The 23,079-nt window shown below is 43.2% G+C and overlaps 1 protein-coding gene across 5 annotated transcripts in view; it reads left to right on the top strand.

The window, feature by feature from the left end:
• The window catches only part of FRMD4A (FERM domain containing 4A), a 751,780-nt gene that overhangs the window by 309,184 nt on the left and 419,517 nt on the right, over positions 1-23,079 (top strand). The window contains exon 1 of one of the 5 annotated variants that reach the window (XM_063926908.1): positions 22,777-22,795. The exons of the other annotated variants lie outside the window; for them this stretch is intronic. The gene's annotated coding sequence lies outside the window, so the exon portion shown is untranslated. Of the gene's footprint in view, positions 1-22,776; positions 22,796-23,079 lie in introns of those variants that run through there. 5 annotated transcript variants of the gene reach the window in all.

Below are 23,079 nucleotides of genomic sequence, written 5' to 3'. Positions count from 1 at the left end.
TTGCTATGCAGTTAGGTTTTTTACTCACGGCATTACAAGGTTTTTTCTTCGTTCTGGTGATCGTAATGTGATTGACAGGAAGTGGGTGTTTCTGGGCGGAAACTGGCCGTTTTATGGATGTGTGCGAAAAAAACGCTACCGTTTCTGGGAAAAACGCGGGAGTGGCTGGAGAAACGGGGGAGTGTCCGGGCGAACGCTGGGTGTGTTTGTGACGTCAAACCAGGAACGACACGCACTTAACTGATCGCACTGGCAGAGTAAGTCTCGAGCTACTCAGAAACTGCACAGAGAAGTCTTTTCGCAATATTGCGAATCTTTCGGTCGCAATTTTGAGAAGATAAGATTCACTCCCAGTAGGCGGCGGCTTAGCGTGTGCAAAGCTGCTAAAAGCAGCTTGCGAGCGAACAACTCGGAATGACCACCTAAGTACTGTATGCTACTGATCTTCCGATTGTAACCCAACACTGCTTGGTGCAGCTCCTATACTGACTCAGTAGTTGTCTTCCAACTGGGCAGACCTCTCCTTGGCCATTACTTTTTTCCATTTCGTTCACAATTACTGTCTGCTACTACCTGCGGCATTCCTCACATTTGTATTGCTGAGTATCATTCAACTTATTCTTCAGTGATGTACTGTTTCTGGTACCCTTGGGTAGTGCTGCCAGTCTGATCTCATCTGTGGGTATGTATGCATGTATCTCTGTATGTTTATGTGTTTATGCAGGTATGTGTGTATGTGAGTGTGTACATGTCCATGCAGAAAACTTACGTAAAGGTGGCACTCAGGAGACTGATGCAAACGTGCAAACAAAGTTGCAATTTAATTGATCAACATTTCGGGGGATGGTGACACAATAACAGAATAAATACCTGTCTCAGCGCCACCTCCAGCCCGTTACAACTTACCAGCCCGTCAACAACATCACAGTAATGTCAGCTCCGGGCAACTGTGCACACTCGAACAGAGCAACACTTGATTTGCTCCACTGGGCCCAATGTAGTGGTCAAGGGTGCGCAAAACACTCGAATTCCACTCGAATTTCCCCATAGAGGGGGGGGGAGCAGCGTGTGTATGTATATATATATATATATATATATATGTGGAATCCCCAAACACACACACGCACACAAGTAAAGCTTGTGTTTTGCTTGGGTATTACATTCTGCAAGCAACTAAATTGCCTTTGTGAATATGACGATGCGTTCCACAGTGCGTTCCACCGGCCGGCGGAAGTATCTTCCGCGAAACCGGAAGTGACGCGCAGCGGACCACGCCAGGAAATAGCTGTGCGTTCCAGCGTGCGTTCCACCGCGCTACACGGCGCCATACGAAGCTTTTAAGCTTCGTTTAACATTTCTTTTTCTGCCTGGTCACCTGGTTGTGCCCTATATATACACCACGTATAGCCACTATGCCTCCAATTAGAAATAGAATGTTTCTCACCAGCAAAAACTGATATCACCCAACAGGAAGTGATGTCACCAATTACCTGGCCATGTGCTGGGCTCACACCATCTCCTTAGGTATAAATGGAGCATCTCTGCTCACTGACCTTATCCCCATGATGAAGTCTAATTAAGGACGAAACTCGTTGGGACTGATGCACCTGTACTTCCCCTATGGGCAGATAAGCTGTTTTAATATTTATTTTTTGTACGTTTGAATTTTTACTATATATCTTGGATGTTTATGGAAAAACCTGATGTATCCCATTCCTGATATAGACAGATAAGCTTGTCATTCATTTTTATCTTGTACGCTCGCATTACTTCTACTTTCTATGTTTTATGTGTTTTATTAAATATTGTGAAAAACTTTTAAAAAATCCCTGGCTGTGGATTTTAAATTGTGGGATTTGCTTTTACCCGGAAAGTTTTTTATAAACACATAATTGGCTCACTTGATCTGTAGATTGAAAATTGCGTAAAAACAGTACGCGCTATGTTATCTTGTTCTTCTTGTTTCATGTACCCATACTGGTCTTATGACTGAAGCAAAAGTCTGTTTATGCCAGATAAGTAGCGTCCTGTTCTCAATCACACCAGTTCTTTTTTACACAATCTTATTAGACACTAGTAGGCGCCCTTTTCTTCACTTTCCAAAAAAATAATAATATATATATATATATATATATATATATATATATATATATGTGGAATCCCCAAACACACACACGCACACAAGTAAAGCTTGTGTTTTGCTTGGGTATTACATTCTGCAAGCAACTAAATTGTCTTTGTGAATAACCTCAGCTGTTGTCTTGTCAAACTGTGTCTTTGAAATTATTCAGAATTCCAACACATTGTGTAGTTCTATGGGAACAGGGATTGCTATAGGTGAAAGTTTTAATACCCCTTTCAAATATGAGACACAGGAATTTGCTGAGTCTAGCAAGCCGGCAAATTCACGGGTCTCAGTCCTACACTGTTAAAGAGCAGGGTCGGGAACCCGAGACTTAGGGGTCAATCTACTAAGCCTTGGATGGAGATAAAGTACCAGCCAATCGGCTCCTGTCATTCTTCAAACACAGCCTGTGGTATAGCAGTTGGGAGCCCATTGGCTGGTACTTTATCTCCAGCAACTTTATCTCCATCCAAGGCTTAGTAAATAGACCCCTTAGTCCGGAAGAGTTTGTTTTCACACCAAGCAAAATCCTGGGGTGCTGTGCAGGTATGAAAGGGGAATAAGTTGCATTTTACCCACATCTAGTATTCCAGAAGCGTGATCCTCTCTCCTGCTACTTTAAGCTACACTAAGGCTGATTCGTATAGGTTGAACTAGTGTCAAAACACCTTCCCCATGTATAAACGCAGCTGTGATTTTTCATGAGCGGACTGGTAGCAATTTAAAAAAAAAAAATGAAATTTTATTTCAAATCCAAAGATGGTGATAATAGTAATTTCAAGATGACCATAATTCAGAACTCCAAATAAGTGATCAAACTACAAAACTACATTGAATACAAAATAGAAATAAGAAACTTGTTTCTTATTTTGGGCAGTTTAGAGACAGCAATCTTTCTTCACAAGTTTGATAGGTGCCTTACATTACTATTAGCAGAGCCGGCCCTAGGCATATGCAAACTAGGCAAATGCCTAGGGGCACAAGCAGCTTCTGCTGATTAAAATGATTTGCGCCATGCCTATATTCGGTGTGTGACTACGGCTGTATCTGCATACGAAATGCTACATTACAGTGTATTTCTGGAAATCACTGTAATGTAGCATTTCGTATGCAGATACAGCCACAGTCGCACACAGAATATAGGCATGCCACATATCATTTTAATCAGCAGAAGCTGCTAGTGCATCCTAGTCAATAGCAATGCAAATAAGACACATTTTCGACAAAAAATGTGCCCGACGTTAGCAGAGCTGGCCTAGAGCTGCCAGCTGACTAACTCCAGGCATCTCCTGCTGCATGGTGTATTGATGCAAGATGTACTGTATGAGGACACATCTGTATCCAAGCAGAGGTCACAGTGTTAGTGCTGTGTACAGGAGGGTTGGTTGTGCAATAGTGTTTGGCATATCTGTAAGGGGCATTGTGTGTGTGGTGTATAAATACATTAATAATGTGTGGCATATGTATGAGGGGCACTGTGTGTCATTATGTGTACAAGGGCATTAATAATGTGCGGTATATGTGTAAGGGTCATTATGTGTATAAGGGAATTAATAATGTGCGGCACATGTGTAAGGGACAGTATGTGTATTAGGGCATTAATAAAGGTTGGCATAATGTGTAAAGTGCATTATGTTTATAAGGACATTAATAATGTGTGGCATGTGTATGGGACATTACTCTGTGGTATTTTGTGTATAAAAGCATTACTAATGTGTGGCATTAAGTGTATAAGGTGCTCCACTGTGTATATGTAACATATAGAATGGGCACTACTGTGTGGTCTAATGTGAATAAAGAGCAATATGGTGTGGTGTAATGTGAATAAGGAGCAATTCAGTGTGATGTAATGTGAATAAGGGGCACTACTTGAGGAGTAACATATATAAGGTAAAGTAGTACTAATGTGTGATGTAATGTGAATAAAGTTGCACTACTGTGCGGACCCTTCCCAGCAAGAACATGCCAAATTTTGGGCTGTGCACCAAATGTGCGCACTGTTCCTATTTAAAATATAGGAGATAGGAGCACCAAAATGAGGACTGCTATGGTGCTGGGAAAGGGGTGCAGAGTCAGAGGTGGAACTAGCGGCGATGCTCGGGGGCACCAGTCAAAATCTTGCCTAGGGCATCATATTAGTTAGGGCTGGCTCTGACTATTAGTAATTATTATAACCACATCTCTCTAGTGTTTGCCTCCAATTCACTGCACACACCCTGTCATATGCAGCTCTGTCCTAATTATCATAATCACAGCAGTGAGTGCATGAGAGGACAGGTCACTAAGTCCTACAAGATCAAGGCTTTCCTTTCCTGCTGATGTAACCATTCCAGTTATCTGATTGGCAATAAGTAGGTTACTTATGGTGACACCTGGCATGAAGACTAATACAATAAGGTGCAGTGACAGTAGAAAGAGCCAAAACCCATTACAGTTCTGCACACAAAAAAACTAATTGACTTAGGAGAAATACTCAAAGATATTATCATTTTACCTTTCCTTTATCTTCATGCTGATCTGCTATACCTTTAGGGGCTTTAATGTACTGTTCAACCTTGTCAGACCTTTTAAAATCCCTTCAGGTGGTGTTTTAGTCTGTCACCTTCTGGGTTGTCCATCTGTCAATATCAGCTCAATATGTTTGTGTTGAAGCAGCAATCTTTTCACCGTTGGCAGGTTCCTTGTATCACTATGCCAGATGGCACCAAACCCCACCTCATTACCTCTCCATACTAATTTGTAACTATTGCCATGTATCTGCATGTGCTGCAGATACTATTTTTATGACTATTTGTGTATTAGGGTTTTTGGGACTTTTTTTGTTTTTAAAACGATTTTGAAATTATAGCCACTTGCGAAATTCTGTAATATTATTTTCAAAATGACAGCAAAGCCTGAAACTGACACAGGTCCATTGTTTGGCTTTTATTGACCGAGCTCACTTGCATGGAACTAAATGTAATAATATACAGTTAGATTTCACTGTAACTTACTGTGTGTACTGTAATGCAATGTGTTATAAATGTAGCATTTTGTTGAAATGTTGTTTCTGGAAGCATTTCCGTTGTATGTGGCACAGTTACAGTGTTCTGAATGTATTTTTGGTAACGTATTGCTTTAAAGTTATCTTATTTTGAAAGATTATTGCTCCACCCTCCCCCAGTAAAATGTTATTACCCTAACCTGTGCCCAAAGTGGGTATTTACAAGTGGGTGTATGGAAATTTGAATAGAACGCCTGGGACAGGGGGGAGGGTTCAAGGCTGCCTCAGTAGCTCAAGGGATTTTGGTATATGAGATTCATTTTAGATTCTTTAAACTGGGGTTCTGGCTCTCCCTCTGCGAACAGCAACAAACCCCCGGAAGCAGAGCCGGCCTTAGGCATAGGCAAACTAGGCAAATGCCTAGGGCATTTGGTATGCTTAGGGGCACCAGCAGCTTCTGCTGATTAAAATGGTATGCGGCATGCCTATGTTCTGTGTGTGACTGCAGCTGTATCTGCATATGAAATGCTACGTTGCAGTGTATTCCTGGAAATCACTGTAATGTAGCATTTCGTATGCAGATACAGCCACAGTCGCACACAGAATATAGTCATGCTGCATATCATTTTAATCAGCAGAAGCTGCTTGTGCATCCTAGCCACATAGCAATGCAAATAATATGATGCATTTTCATAAACAAAAGGCACCCGACGTTAGCAGAGCTGACAGCTGACTTATGCCAGGCATCTCCTGCAGAACTAGCGGCGGTGCTAGGGGGCACCAGACAAAATCTTGCCTAGGGCATCATATTGGTTAGGGCCGGCTCTGCCCGGAAGCTCCTGGCTTCAGTGGCATTCTGTAATTGTACAAGGTGTGCAGTGCATATAGGCCCCGGGGCCAGGGGGTCCCACACCACACACCCTGCATACATAATCTGTAGTACTTACCACCCCAGAGTCCCGCACCAGCACCTGCTGCTCTGCAAAATTACAGGTAAAATGGCGCGGCAGCCATTTTCCTGGCATTTTGCACATGCGCAGTAAAGAAATCACTGGGAACATGGCCACCATGCCATTTTACCGGAGACCTACGCATGCGCATTAGACTCTAGCACACTTCTAGCAGCAAGCTGGAGGGGAGGGGGCTCAGACGAAGGCTGCAAAAAGGCCCCCTCCTCTCTTAATGGGATACGGTCATTAGGACGACCACACTTAGGTCGACAGTCATTAGGTCGACCACTGTTGATCGACATGCATTAGGTTGACATGGTCACTACGTCGAAATGGTCATTAGGTCGACATGTACTAGGTTGACATGGAAAAAGGTTGACATGCGTTTTTCACCTTTTTTAATTTTTGAACTTTTTCATACTTTATGATCCACATGGACTACGATTAGAACAGTAACCTGTGCTGAGCGCAGCGAGGCACCTTACCCGAAGCATGGCGAGTGAACACGGTACACTAATTGGGGTTCCCCGTCACTTTACGATGAAAACTACACCAAAAAAAGAAAAAAAAACTCATGTTAACCTTTTTCCATGTCGACCTTGTTCATGTCGACCTATTTCAGGTGTCGACCTAGTCACTGTTGACCATGGTCGACCTAATGACTGTCGACCTAATGCATGTCGATCCTATGAACCATACCCTCTCTTAATACACCACTGCCTTGCATACCTTATGTCTCCTGCCCAGCTGTCCACGTGGATATTCATAAAGCTGGGTGCACAGAGCTGAGCATGCTCACAGCCTCACAAGCAGGTGAGTGCACTGACTGGAAGCGCTGACAGCTGCCCAAAGGTGGATGGATTCACAGAGCACAGTTGAAGACGGCTCCAAATTACCTGGCTCATGGACCTAATTACCCATGACTGCTGACTTGCAAGGAGAAAAGTGGCGATATGCCGTACTGACATTACTGCCCCACTTCTAGCACGGACCCAAACCAGTGGAGTATCTATAAAGGGTGCAGGGTGTGCGGTGCACACTGTATCATATTAACAACCACTATTTCATTATCTTCCTACAGCGCTGATACAGTTTTGTTAGATGATTAGTTTCATTCATATTATTCTCGTTTAGGTTGTGAGAGTTACCAGTGACAGCGTTGTCTGTCACTACGGAAATAAGGTACAGTGTGAGCCTAATTCATCATGGATCGCAAATGCAAAATCTTTCTCTAATGGTCAAAGCCATGTGCACTGCAGGTGGGGCAGATACAATGTGTAGAGAGAGTTAGATTTGGGTGGATTATATTGTTTCTGTGCAGGGTAAATACTGGCTGCTTTATTTTGACACTGCAATTTAGGTTTCAATTTGAACACACCTCACCCAAATCTAACTCTCTCTGCACATGTTACATCTGCCCCGATTCTCTCCCCCCCCCCCCCCCCCATCCTGCAATGCATATGGTTTTGCCCAATAGAGGAAGATTTTGCTTTTGCGATCCATGCCTTGTTTCCAGTAAGCAAGAGACTTATTTTGTCTTCATAGATTTATTTAGTTCCAGAGCTGAGTTTAGCACAAACCAGCACAGGAAGCTGTTGTTTATTTTAGATGCAGTTTGCTATTTTTATGCTAAATTGTTACAGGAAATGCTCATGTAGGCTCCTGAGGCTGCACCAAAACACATCAGATTAAAGCATGAATAGCTGGGATCATTCACCTTTAAATCCTGCTGTGTAATCAGTATTAGGGAAAGTTGGGACCAAATTCTGATTAACCCCATCACTGCTGAGGGTTTTCTCACATCTGTGCTGAGGCCATTTTCTGACATTAGCACTACTTTTTATTTGAAATTTCGAGAAGGTGAACCAAAAATGGACTTTTCTTTATTTTTTTTGTTTACACCACAAGTAAATACTTTGTGATTCTTGTATTGGCATTAATTCATTATTCTAAAATTGTAATCAGCATTATTCTACATGTAGATTTTCATAGTACTTATTTTCACCAGCTCGATTTAAACGTTCACTAGGTGTAAGTATAATGGCCCTCATTCCGAGTTGTTCACTCGCTAGCTGCTTTTAGCAGCATTGCACACGCTAAGCCGCCGCCCTCTGGGAGTGTATCTTAGCATAGCAGTATTGCAAACGAAAGATTAGCAGAATTGCGAATAGAAATTTCTTAGCAGTTTCTGAGTAGCTCGAGACTTACTCCTACACTGCGATCAGTTCAGTCTGTTTCGTTCCTGGTTTGACGTCACAAACACACCCAGCGTTCGGCCAGACACTCCCCCGTTTCTCCAGCCACTCCCGCATTTTTCCCTGAAACGCCTGCGTTTTTCCGCACACTCCCAGAAAACGGCCAGTTTCCGCCCAGAAACACCCACTTCCTGTCAATCACACTACGATCACCAGAACGATGAAAAAGCTTTGTTATGCCGTGAGTAAAATACCTAACTTTTGTGTAAAATAACTAAGCGCATGCGCTCTGCGAACCTTGCGCATGCGCAGTAAGCGACTAATCGCAGTATAGCGAAAATCGGCAATGAGGGAACAACTCAGAATGACCCCCAATATGTCAGCCCAACAAGGACTACTATTTTTTAACTGGGTAAGTTTCTGCATTAAATATGGGAAACCCCTTTTTATTTGACACAATATAAGGAAGATCTAGGCTTTATATCCGAAGCGTAGAAAATGTTATATTTTGTGTATTGCTTAATTCATTGGTGATCAGTAGACAATAACTACTAAGGGAGCACATTGTTTGAAAGAGGATTTTCCTCACTGTCAAACAAAAGGGGTGTAGTAGGGTTTGACGGCGATCGGGGTCCCGGCGACCAGCATACCGGCACCGGAATCCCGACCGCCGGCATACCGACAGCTGGGCGAGCGCAAATGAGTCCCTTGTGGGCCACGCTATCTCTTCTCCGTCCAGGGGGGTTGTGGACCCCCAAGAGGGAGAAAAGATGTCGGTATGCCAGCGGTCGGGATTCCGGTGCCGGTATGGTAGTCGCCGGGAGGCCGGCTGCCAGCAACCTGAAGACCACTCAACAAAAGTGTCTCCCTACAGTATGTGTCCTTCCCCTATCTATGGAAAACTATTTTTTCCCGTAAGCCCCGTACACACGGGGGAGATGTGTGCTGAGTGATCTAGCACAGACCGCTCAGCACACATCTCTCCCCCTGCTCAGCACACAGCGCAATGTGTGCTGAGTGAGGGGGGGGACGGGGGAGCTGCTCATTTCACCCAGCGGTGCATGCATTCCAAATCTAGAGCCGGCGATTGCTGTCGCCGGCACCCTACACACGGAGAGATCCATGCTTAATTTCTAAGCAATCTAGTCAGATTTCTTAGAATTTAAGCACGGATCTCTCCGTGTGTACCCCCCTTTAGTGCCTAGCGATATTGTCTGGTATTCACAGGTGACCACCAGACAATAGATGCTAAGGCAGCCACATAATTTGGAAGAGGGGGATCCTTTCTTTCCTATGTGGGTGACCCTGCATTTACAGATGTAATTAAGGGCATGATAGGGCACGTGGTGCCCTACCACTCATACACAGAAAAAGTAAATTTTCCATAGCACAGGGTAATATTGTCTGGTCATTACCAGACAATAGCTACTAGTGGGACACATAATTATAAAAAGTGGACTTCCCTCTTTCATATATGAGTGCCCACACAATTGCAGGTAACATTATGGGGATGATAGAGCACATGGTGCCCACCCCCATATACAGGGGTGCATCGAGAAGATAGGGCCCGTGTGCAGTCTCTGTCCAGGCCCTATCCTCTCTATCCAGAAGAGCAACAGACTCTGGGCAGTAGGGTCACTAGGAGACCCTAGTGCTGTTCCAGAGTCTAGTGCGCATGCGCAGGTCTCTGGGAAAATGGCGTGGTGGCCATTTTCATGGTGATTTTCCTACTGCACATGCGCAAAATGCCTGGAAAATGGCCACCACGTGCCATTTTACCAGTGGTTTCTGCAGTGCTGCTGCTGCCAATGCTGGCCTCCAGAGGGTAAGTATTGAAAAAAATGGGTGCAGTGTGTGTGGTGTGGGCCCCCCTGCATCGCACACACTGCACCCATTATACAGTAGATACGTCGGTGCCTATATACAAAATGTAGGTTTTCCATAGCATGGGGAAACATTGGGCCTGATTTATGTTTGTCAAGCTGGGCATACACTATATAATTATCTGGCACATCACTTGTCCGATCTAGATGGTTGGAATTAAAATCTGGTAAAGGATGGGAGCAAATGACAATCAACCATTTGCTCCCAAACACTGGGGAACGGACTAAAAAGGATCTTTCAGACAAATTAGTAACATCACAGATTTACAGCACCATCAAACTTAGCCTCATGTAGATAGAAGAATTCCTGTCCCCTGCAGCATACTTGCCTACCTGACCATCTCCATGAGGGAGAAAATACTCTGTTCCTGGACTTTCCTGGTAATGTGTGATTGCCATCACCTGTGGTGAGCTAGTTAATTGATAAGAGAGGTGTTTCACCACAGGTGATGGCAATCATACATTACCAGGAAAGTCCAGGAACAGAGTATTTTCTCCCTCATGGAAAGGGTCAGGTAGGCAAGTATGCCCTGCAGCAGTTCAATGCCAGCAGTATGTGTCTGTGATGCTATAGATAACAATATAATAGATAACTGCAGAAAGGAAAATAACTGAGCATGTCAACACGGCGTAATGTGTTTTGAATGCCTGGATTTCTTTTCATTTCCAAACAAGTTTTTCCAATAAACTTATGGTTTGTGCACATTCTAATGCGACAGATGTCTCACTACATGTTGGTAGTACCACCGATGCTTAACATGCCTCTCTATCATTGAGAAGGATTATTGCAGGTTAAGCTGGTGAGCTGCTCACCACATTTTGTGGGTTGTGGTTCACATCATTAAGCCCATCAAACCATGCTGTATGATCATTAAAATATACAGTATTATGGTGAATTTATCTAACTACAAAAGTAGATATTTAATATTATTTAACATAGATATACTGAAATCAAAGGATACATCCTTTGTCATACTTATTACACTCAGTTAGCAAATAGCGTTTCCAATGTCAGTGTGACTGTGTTCTCTCAGAAATTCCACCAGAGCATACCCACGCTGTACACAGAGGAACTGCTCCTAGGTGCCCTCATAGTGCAGTCTCTCCCTGGGTGATTGGCAGTACGATGATTGAGTGATATACTTCAAACATGATGCTGGGGAAAATATGTTTATTTTGGAGAGAGCCATGTCTTTGTCAACACAGAATTCATTTGGATTGCCAACACATATAATCTCTTATATGACGCTATTCTCAGTAGAGCTAAACGATATGCTTTGTAGTTCTGTATTCTGTTAAACCCACTAAAGTACTCTAATAATACTGAGAAGAAATCCAGTATATTTACAATCTAATACCATTGATTGAAAAATATGACATTTTCTTTGGCAATAAATATATGACTGCCGTTACTGAAACTCTAACCACATCATTTTGACATACAATTACTTCCAGTGCCATTCAAATAAAATGTATGGTAGGTAAAGTCGTAACAGCTAAACTATTGTACAGAGAGATTTTAGAAACTTGATTGCAAGTGATTAATTGCTAAAAAAAAAAGACTTCTCCGTCATATTTTTTTTGCACAATTCAGTAATTAATCACACTATGTAGAGAAAGTCTCTTGCTGCAGCAACTAATTGCCTCCATAGAGTAACTGTAGCAAGACATTTCTTGTCAGAAAGTGCTCTGTTCACCTTTTGTAGTAAGGCATGCTGACATGCTAAGGGCATCAAGGAGAAATGCCACCAAAAGAAAATGAATTATTGGGGTAGATGTATTAACCTTCCCCTAAATATCATTATCTCTGGGCTACCACTTCACCGTTTTATAGCAGTGATATGTTCTCACTGATCACCATAATGTAAGAAGCCCCCTCCTACCGTTATAGCGATTCGCTATCACTCTGCTCGGTGATGCAGTCCTCATATCTCCTTCCCCATTCGTTGCAGAACTGTCCTGTGCCGTATGTTTTGTACCCAGCAGGCCTTGCACATGTTGCACATGTGTGCTTGCGCATGCAAGCTTGACGTGGCAGGACTCCATGGCTGTGGAATCGGGGACTTGAGGCGGCAGAATAATAAAGCTTTATTGCAAAATAAACAAAACAAAAAAGACAAAACACACATTGATCCTGTAGCACAGTGCCAGCGCCAGCCCCGACCCAGCGAAGTGACAGAAGGGAGCAGTGAAGCACCATCACAGCCTTCATACATTGGGTAGGCATAAACTTCATATAGGCACAGTGCCGCAGACGAAGTTCCAGCATGCGCTAAGTGTATTCCTTAAAATCCCGCTGTGAGCCGCATCATACATTGCTGTAATGCGATAACAGCAGCAGTTAGCGTGCGCTATGTTCAGATTCCACATAGTGATGCTTCGTACATCTACCCCAAAGTTTGTTTTGTGGGCGATCGTTGTTCACTTGCGGTCATGCAAAACTAGATCTTCCTAAAGTCAACTATGTTTTATATACATTCATGCTGTAATCACTTGACCCATTTGTCTGGCATATTTCTTTAAAAAAAATGTGTTCCTGACTTATAATTATTTTTGAAATGAGTTCCTTGGTTTTATACATAAATTTAGCATATACCTAGATGAAATTAACTTGGATATAAATTGCATATATCAAAGTGTTGGGGCTCATCCTACATATACCCTATAAACGGCAAAGGTTGAGTCCCACTTGTCCTCCATAGCAGAAGGTGGGATATGAAAAAAACAACAACACTTGTTCCCAACAGTCCATCACCACAGAAAATCATGGAACTCAGGGATGGGGGAAAATCTACCCCAACCAATGGTTAAGGGTCACCCACATCAGAAAGAAGAGTATCCCTTAGTAGTTATTGTTTAGTGATCACTTGTGATTACCAGATACTATCACCTGGCTCTATTGAAAATCATAATGTGCCCTATCTCTGCCATATGGGCACCAACATGTGTGCGTGCTGTCATTAGAAAGAGGCAAGTCTTCTTTGTCAAATGGTAAGTTCCTCTAGCCCAGTGGTTCCCAAACTTTTTTTCAATCACGGCGCCCTAGAGTATAGTTCTTTTCATGATGCCCCTAGGCCAAAAGTTTCTTATTGAGAAATTCAGAAACCAAACTATAAAATTAAGAAAATTGTGTTTACATGTCATCCTTAGGTTCAGTTATGTCGTGAGGGACCAGATTTGTTTTGTTTGCCCATATATTTTATGATTGGAAGCCACAAGCACTGGTTTTGATATCGCTTCTTTCACCATAAATAACTTGAATTGGTCCAGGACCACCAAACAGGGAACCTCTGCAAGTGTCCTGATGCACCCAGTTTGTGAACAACTAGCCACTATTGTCTGGTATTACCTGTGATCACCAGACAGTTGTGAGCTACAAAAAAAAATAGCATTTGAATCAAGGTATTTGTAAAAAAAAAAAAAAAAAATTTGGCAAAACAATTTCAATAAATACATTGTCAAGTGCAGCTTGTGTTATGAAATCCTACACTTTGCTTTTAATTCACTGTATTGAAGTATCAACATTTTTGCTATTTGATCCTAGATTTCTAGCAACACTTCATTTAGGTAAACCTGTTCATTGGAGGTCAGTCAGATCTGATCGCTGGGCTGCGTTTTTAGCTGTCCTGCGTTCAGATAGTCGCAGCCTACAGTGGGAGTGTTTTTTCGCCGTGCAAGTGTGCGATCGCATGTGTAGCAGAGCTGCTAAAAATCAGTTTGTGCAGTCTCTACGCAGACCAGGACTTACCTCTTCCAGTACAATTGAATCCTGCTGATCGGGGCCGGAGCTGTTGTCAGACACCCTCGATCAAAATGCTCGAGTCCGCCTGCGTTTTTCCTGACACTCTCTGTAAACAGTCAGTTGCCACCCACAAACGGCCTCTTACTGTCAATCACCTTGCGAACGCCTGTGCGATCGGCTTTTTTCACACCATCCCGTCGCTGGCCGGCGATGCCTGTTGCTATTGTCTGATGCACCTGCGCATTATGGTGAATACGCATGCACAGTTAGGATTTGATCGCCCGCTGTGCGAAAACGCACAGCAGCGATCAGATCTGAATGACCCCCCATTGTTCATTAGATGGTATTCAGTGTGCTCTGGCCTCTCATTGCTATGATGCTTTACCGCATTTGATTCTCCTGTCAAATTCTGCATTCTATAATATGAATTGTTTTCATGTAATAATTGATTCCAAGGTAATGATTGGAACCCAGATTTTTACCACTATTGATGATATGTACAATGTCTAAAATATAGCTAAATTAATAATTTTCTATTTTTTGTGCAACACATAAATCTTTTTATGCAGCACTGTGCATAATCAATTTCAGACAGTTCACTTGCTCAGTTGAATTTACAATCTAATTTGTTTAATTGACTTGTGAACTGGAGTTTGAATTGGAACCTCTTTGCTATATAGTCTGTATTTGTAATCACTTAAATATCTGGTGAGTGGTCTGAATTATTGGCATACAATGTTCTGAGTGCATCAAAATCATTTGGATCATTATCAGGACCCTACCTGCCTGTGCATGTGATAATCTACAAACCCTTCTAATACCCATAAATCATGCCAGAATTATTTTCTTGCTCACCCTGAGGGGTCAATTTACTAGGAATCGTGTTTGCCCGAGTTTGCAATCTTGTAGGGGTATTTGGCTAAAAATTGTGTTTGCAAACACACCCATGAATTGTGCAAACTGGGGCCAAAATACACTGTAGAAATAGGTGTCCCCCCGAGCAGTGTGTTTTGAGAATCCTGCACAGATCAGTGTGATCTGTGCAGTGCTTCTCTGTGTAAAGGTAGTTTAAGAGTAAAAAAAAAAAACAGAAAGAAAACCGCATGGGGTCCTCCTCCCAAAGCATAACCAGCCTCGGGCTCTATGAGCCGGCCATGTAAAAGAAATATTACAATTTATAAAATAAATAAATGAAAATAAATATTAAAATAAAAAAAATCAGAACACACTCACATCGTAGATAGTTAATACACTAACTCACATATACTCACCTTGTCCCTGGTGCCGCTCAGTCCACTTCTCCAAGTAGAATCTACTACATGGATAGGAGGAAAAAAATCCATAATCACCCACCACTTGGAGAAGATTGATTCTCTTTTCAGTAGCATCTAGAGACATTAAAATAAAAAAATGAAAGATCTGAACCAGCTGGACCTAGAGGAGCTATATGTGTATACACATATAGCTCCTCTCTGCAAATGTTGATACCATACATGCCTACATTTTAATACTCCTCTCTGGGAGAATCAAGGAGAGGAGAAGCAGCTGGGGTCTTCTGGAGACGGAAAACACGGTTTTCATAAAATCATAGTGTTTGCACTGGTGTATTTATAATGGGGGCAGTGAGTCCAGGATGGGTCCACACCCGAACACACCCATTTTTTGAATACTCACCCCTCCGGAGTCTTGCGCCGTCAGCAGCGCTGTAAATCACCATGAAAATGGTGCAGTGGCCATTTTCACAGAGTTCTGCCCATACACAGTAGAGAAATCACTGGGAAAATGGTCCCCGCGCCATTTTCCCAGAGATCTGCGATTGCACAGTAGGGTCTGAGCTCTCTAGTGCTCAGACTCTCAGCGCAGCCGGCAGAGAGGAGGGGACCTGAACGGAGGAGGCTGCTATTTTGAGAAATGCTCCCGTGACCGATTGATCAACACTGTGTTTAGACTTTAGCACTCACAGGGGTACATTTCATAAGGTCGGTATTTGCTCAATACCCAGATCATGTCCAATATGATCTTGGTACCACAATCACCAAATATGTCCAACAATGACAAAAACCCTTCTGAATTGTAATTTTTCTTTGTTAAAATAACAGTTGGCCTGTAATGTCTAAGCCAGGCATGTCCAAACTGCGGCCCTCCAGCTGTTGAGAAACTACACATCCCAGCATGCCCTGACACAGCTTTAGCATTCACTGACAGCAAAACTGTGTCAGGGCATGCTGGGATATGTAGTTTCACAACAGCTGGAGGACCGCAGTTTGGACATGCCTGGTCTAAGCCATCAACATGTGTAGATCTATGGTATAAAGTTTACTTTTTAATTTTTCCTTGTATGCAATTACAAAAACACAAAGGTGTGCTACATATGAATACATTAAATTGCTTGAAGCAAAGACAGCAATGGAGAATTCTTTGGCAAAGTAAAAGCAATTTGCATATTCCAAAAGGCTTACAGCACTGTTCCCAGGCTGAATCATTTAGATGAAGGGTCGTAGCAAGAGTTGAATGCAGCAGCAGCTTTAGAGTGGGCGCAGGGGTGTCGTCGTTACAGGGCACTGACTGAGGTGCCCCAACCTCTTCAAAGTCCCCTACTAGCCCTGTGCAAAAACCTAAGGCACTAACTCTACTTTCAGTCCAACAGAAAGAGTCGTTTTCTGAGCATTTGCTGCCCCAGCTTTGCACAGAGGACTAGAGTGGTATTCCTGGACCCAAATTAATCATATTTACCTACGGAACCCATCAATCAACTGCTGTGCACCTGGCTGAATATTTCTACACTGAATGTCGTTAATTGCAGTTCACATTATACTTTATTCTAGTTCTTGTAAAACAATGGGCAGTGTAAAAACAATGATAATATTAAAACACTGCATACTATAACGAACATGTTTCAAATTTTGAAGGGAGTCTGTCCAGTATTTGCGATTGTGTGTCAGTGTTACATAATAAATATGATTTTTTGCAAAGTACATACACACATGCAATTTTGTGTTCTCCACTGTTTTCAAACTAATTATTTGCATATAAATAGCATAATAAGGATAAGCTAATATTAATCCACATTAATTTACTTGCTAATTAGCAAAATCAACAGACTCGCCTAAAATGTCTGCAGCTTCTGACTAAAACTCTTCATTCTTACTGTGCGCTGCATTTGCAGGAGAAAGATTGAGATAACGCTATATTATTTTTAATAGATTGGTACAACATAGTTGTTCAACATAAGCTGAATATAGAGGGGCTTTAAGACATGAGGGAGGGGATCTGTCTACCAATGCTTGCCCCAGGCCTAAAAATATGGTACATAGTGGCTATGGCACAGTGCTAGAGACTTACAATCTGGACATGCACCAGATTTCTAAGGAAATCATCAGAAACATGGTGATTGGCCGCTAGTCAAGACGCGGAGTCTTGTGTGCACCACACATGAGTGCCCATTACAGATAGGCCACTGACTGAAGGCCAAGTACATGGAGGGCTGTAAAATGTAAAAAAAAAAAAAATATTTTTTAAATAAAATACCCAGCTAGGCTGGAACCAAATGCCAATCAGAACTTGGAACAATCATGGGACAATTTGGGATTCTGATTGCATAGGGGACATTAATTACAAGTATAATATCGACTACACACACCTCTTACCCTTATAACATATACTACACACACCACTCACCAATGGCAGAACTGCAACAATATTATTTGTGCCCCCCTCCTACAAACCGACCCAGATTCACAATATGCCACACAGGGAGAAGCAGAGGGTGACAGCATAAGGCAGGCGGAGTCAGAGGTTGACTTAGTGAGGCAGATGACGAGAACGGAAAGGCAGGGGGAAGCAGAGGGTGACAGAGACAGGGTGACAGGATGAGACAGTGGGTGACAGGGGTACAAGCACAATGTCCTGCGCGGTGCGGAGAACAGGGGTCATGTACCTAGGTGGGGGCAGGAACACAGCAGCCTCTGCTCTGTCTGTGACAGGGGCCCCTCCCCTTGTGCTTTCCTCAGTTTGTCACTCAGTCAGGCAGACTCTGACAGTGCCAGTTACACCGGTTGTGAGCTGCCTTTAATTCACAGACAGCAGACAGTGAATCATAAAAAATGTACAGATGTGTTAATTAGAGGCAGTATGTGGCTGTGATAATCAGCGCTGATAGCTGGTAGATTCTTCTATCTGTCCGACACACACAAGGACAGTCTTGCCTCCCTAAGATAAGGGGCAGGTCTCTCAGGCTGTGGGGCCCATCCTTCTCTCTGTATTGGGCCATACATCAGACATTGCTCAAAATGAGGGCCAGGAGATAACTCATTGCTGTTCTGGGAACCAGTGGGCCACTTAGTCCTCAGGGGGCCCTGTGCAATGCACCTACTGCACCAATGGTAGTTCCGCCCCTGCCACTCACTGAAAATGCAATGTAACCCATTAGGTGGCCTGGTAAGATATTACAGTCAGGTCCATAAATATTGGGACATCGACACAATTCTCATATTTTGGGCTCTGTACACCACCACAATGGATTTGAAATGACACAAACAAGACGTGCTTTAACTGCAGACTTTCTGCTTTAAGTTCAGGGTATTTACATCCAAATCAGGTGAACGGTGTAGGAATTACAACGGTTTCTATATTGGCCCAAAATATGAGAATTGTGTCGATGTCCCAATATTTATGAACCTGACTGTATATTCCAATGACCTCTTCAATTGCTCCATCATTATTGGTAGCTTTTGAATCTTACAGTGCAGCCCCATGAGTGCAGGACCTTCAGGGTTGGGAAGATTGTAGTTTCCAGAGAGTGTAAAGACAGGGGAGGAGAGGGGTGGAGACCCATCAGCTCCTACCTGAGGGAGTTACTTCCTAATACAGGAGATTAGGGATGGCCATAGGTGGGTTAACCCACAATGGTACCAATGACCCACCGTCATTGGTACCATTGTGGTATAAATCCATTCACATGGAAACCATTAATAGTTTCACTCACCTATGGTCATTCCTGCTGTGACTTACTAAGCTGCCATCCTTTGAGCCTGAGCATGGGATTTCGTGGCAGTGTTGGGGGTGGAGCTAGGCTCAGTACCCGGTATTAAGTGTGGGGGGGGGGGGACAAAGGGACTCTACCATCGATGAAAAAAATGATTGCAAAACTATCTGACATTGGTCATTAACCATCAATGGTTTGTAATCCCTACAGCAGATTCCCCTATGAGTGGAGATCTTCTGAATTTCAGCACACTGTCCCTTTCTGGGACAAAAGGCTGTAAGGAGAAGCCTATCCTTCAACAGTGCTGGGCTCACTGATTAGTTCAGCTGTATCTGTATGGGTGAAACAGGGGCGTGGGAGATGTGGAGCTTTATTAAGAGGAAGAGACTGCAACCTATATGAGCTCTGACGTGTCCCCATTTCAGGTGGTGGATCGGACCAGACCTAATTGCTTTGCAGTTAAATAACTATACGGATTTCTCCATGATTAAACTTCCACTACATCTGAACAGGACAGGTTCTGATTCACTGTAACATATGGTGGGAGCCAGGGATGGTTGCGTGCTTGCAAAGCTCCTAGGTTCCCACATTCCTCGTCCACCACCTGCATCTCAGCGACACCTCTGTAATGGTGATACGCAGAGCTGCCATCCGGATTTGCTTGTCGCCCCAGTGACACTACTGACTGCGGCTACATCGCAGACTCACCGCCCAGAAATGCCTGCAGGCTCAGGGTCTGTGCCCAGCTGTGCTTGCTGGCACCCCTCAAGATCCAATTGCGATTGCACAAATGGCCATTTACCATCCGTCTGCACATGTGCAGTGGCTGTTGTGCACGTGCTCAACTAATATGCGATCACATTGCATCCTGGAAGGATGCAATTGCATCATGCTTTACAGGCAACGGGTGCCTGGGTGGTTACACAGCATTGGGGGGGGAGTGTCGCAGGAAATGTAGGCGTGTCATGGCCAATTTTGGGGCTGGCCAATGACATTGCCTGCTTTTCCTGCAATTAGAAACATGGCAGCATTGCCCCTGCATACACAGCCATGCTGCGATCACATAGTGATTGACAGCCAGTAGGTGTTCGTGGGAGGCGAAGCAGTGCTGGTGGGGAGTGGTGTGGGAAATGCAGGTGTGTCATGGCCATTTTCGGAGCGGCTGGGTGATGTCACCTGCGATCCCTGCGACGGGAAACATGGCGCCGGTGCGACTGCATATGTAGCCTGGCTACATTTGCAGAGGGACAACCTGCATTCCTGATGATTCTCAATTTCTGCGATGCATTCGCAGGGCATTGCTTCACATGCTGAGCGGCCTTGTCCTGTGCTGGGCGGCACTCAGCATGCGATTTGTAGCAATGGCAGTTCTATGATGAGATTACCTAAAGCAGGGATTGGGAACCTTCGGCCCTCCAGCTGTTGCTGAACTACACATACCAGCATGCCTTGCTACAGTTTTGCTATTTGGCCATTCTAAAATTGTTGCAGGGCCTGCTGGGATGTGTAGTTCAACAACAGCTGGAGGGCCGAAGGTTCCCCATCCCTGACCTAAAGGATAAAAAAAAATTCTATAATTTTAGCAGAACTGCTACTGAAGCTGAATAGCCCCCTGTATCTGACCAATATAAACTTTTTGGCACATGAAAAAAAACTGCAATATATTTGTCTTAACTGTGATGTATAGTGGGCATTTCAGTTTAAGAAATTACTTTTTGTCTGAGGTCTATTCCCTATTCAACCATTTCAATCCCTCACCAATCACTGCACAGTCATATCTTATGTTGCTCTCTAACCTTTCACTTCCAAAGCTGGTGATTTACAATCATTAACTTAACCCACGATTGACAGATAGTGTCAGAAGTTTTAAATCATTAGTCTGGAGAAAGAAAAAACACTTGAAAGAAAAATGTTGAAGTTTGAGTGAGAATTTTCATATATTTTTTTTTTATATAAATATAAGATTATTTTAAACAAACAAAAAAACTATTATATTTAGTTAAATATCTGGTACCATTTTACTCCTTTTTTAAAGTTTGTTGATACATTAATGTTTCTATCCTCTTTTGAAAAATACTGCAACATAGAAAACAGTGATATGAATAAATATATATTTTCATATAAGATTGAATAGCGACTGTAGCGTAGTGTCTTATCCAACAAAACAAAATTGCACAATACATATAGCTGACTAAGATCTGTGTGATACCACCCTATGGCTATACAAAGAATATTGAGTTTCATTATCTGAATATTAAATATACATTTTACCAGGTTATACATATCATTCAGAAGAATCCTGTAAATGTCTACATTGACAGAAAAATTTATTGAAACATCTTCCATTCTGATTTAAAAGAAAGTACAACTTTTAAGCTTGATATGAGTGGTTCAATCTGCTGTTTTGTCACTTGGAAAATTCTGAGTGTAATATCTATTATTAATTATATAAGGTTTTTATACTGTGAGACCTATTTTGAGAGAAAGGCTAAACGTAAAAATATGGTTGAGGTATCAAAATAATGGTCTTACTATGTAAATGTGCCAGTCAAAGAAAAAAATTAGATTGGGGCTACTGTTCAGGTTTTGAGTTTGTCTTTAAAAAAACACCAACAACTAGATTTTGACTGGTTTATCTACTAGTTTATCTTAAAGCTGCATTACCATCTAGTGTCCAAATGTTACGTGTTTCTTTCAGGCCCCAGTGGACTGTTCATAACAGCTACACTTCCATGGGCTCTATTGCTTGTCTTATCTGTCCAGACCAGCGACGTAGCCAGAACTTTGTGGGCCTCATAGCAACAGTTTGGAAGGGCTCCTCCACAATACTTTAAGCCCATTTGTCTTAGTTCATTTTATGCACCATAGAAGTGCCTTAGTTCCCACTATACCACACAGTGCCACCAGTTCATAATTTGCCACACTGCCCTCCCCCCCCCCCCCCCGTTCCACCAGTTCACAATATGCCACATTGTAGTTCTACTAATACACACAATGCCAAATGATGCCACACAGCTGGTGTTGACCAGCCAGCTCATATGTGAAGGGATACTTCCTAATGCAGGACATTCCATTTTGAGTGGTAATCTTCTTATGCTGGTACACATTGGCCTTATTGAAAGGCCGATATATTGTGGGTTAATCGGCGAATGTTTCCCAGTGACATGCAGGTGAACAGCGTTGTTCACAGACATATCGCATCGGCCTTGCAGCACAGCTGATGGATGATATATCTGCAGATATATCAGCGCATTGTGCTGTGTGTACATACACTTGCTGCTGGGGCCGATGTTACAACTGGACAGGCAAATTCAAATGCCCGTCCAGCTGCACAACAGGGGACCGAAATATTGACCGCCCAATCGGTTAGTGTGTATACTTACCTTGGAAGGCCTCTCAGAAAGTGCAACGGCATGTCTACAGACATATCTGTCGGGTGTGTACCCAGCCTTAATCTCTGAGTTCAAATCCTGCCCCCAGGCCCGCCATCATGGGGGTGCTGCGGGCACAGCTGTCCCGGGCCCTGCCTCTTTAACAGAGAGGAGAGGGCCTGGGCCGCTCATGGCGCCATCCGCCCGCCGCGATGCTCCGCCCACTTTTCATGACCGAGTTCTGTCTTTCACATGAGGGGAAGAGGACGCTGCAAGCTTCTATTGTAAACGTCCCTCCAAAAAATGGCCGCCGCCTCAGAGGAGACAGTTGTTAAAGAAACTAGAGGAGGCTCCTCTAGTATCTTTAATAACTGTCTCCTCTGAGGCGCGGCCATTTTGGCAATATCTTTTCAATAGAAGTTGCAGCATACTCTTCCTTTCCTGTGACAGTGCCAGATCTCGGTCCTGAAAAGGGGGCAAAGCTACACGAGATGGAGGGGACGGAGCTACATGGGACTAGGCTGCTACCACATCTGCTGCAGCTCTGGCCAGCCTGTGATAGGTAAGTTGAGGGAGAGTGAGTGGGAGAGAGAAAGAGTGTGTGTGTGTGTGTGTGTGTGTGTGTGTGTGTGTGTGTGTGTGTGTGTGTGTGTGTGTGTGTGTGTGTGTGTGTGTGTTTATTTAATATTTATATATATATATATAATTATTTTTGGTTTTATGTGTTGTTGTTTTTTTTTTTTGGGGGGGGGGGGGGGGGGTCTGGCTATTTTCTGAGTCCCGGGCCCCAGAATTTCTGATGGCAGCCCTGCCTGCCCCTCAGCTTCACAAAGGCTGCAAACAAGA

Source organism: Pseudophryne corroboree, chromosome 6 (assembly GCF_028390025.1).
Source record: "Pseudophryne corroboree isolate aPseCor3 chromosome 6, aPseCor3.hap2, whole genome shotgun sequence".
NCBI classification, from domain to species: Eukaryota; Metazoa; Chordata; class Amphibia; order Anura; family Myobatrachidae; genus Pseudophryne; species Pseudophryne corroboree.
Note: the sequence above shows the minus strand (reverse complement) of the source record. Positions and strands in the feature narration are given on the sequence as shown.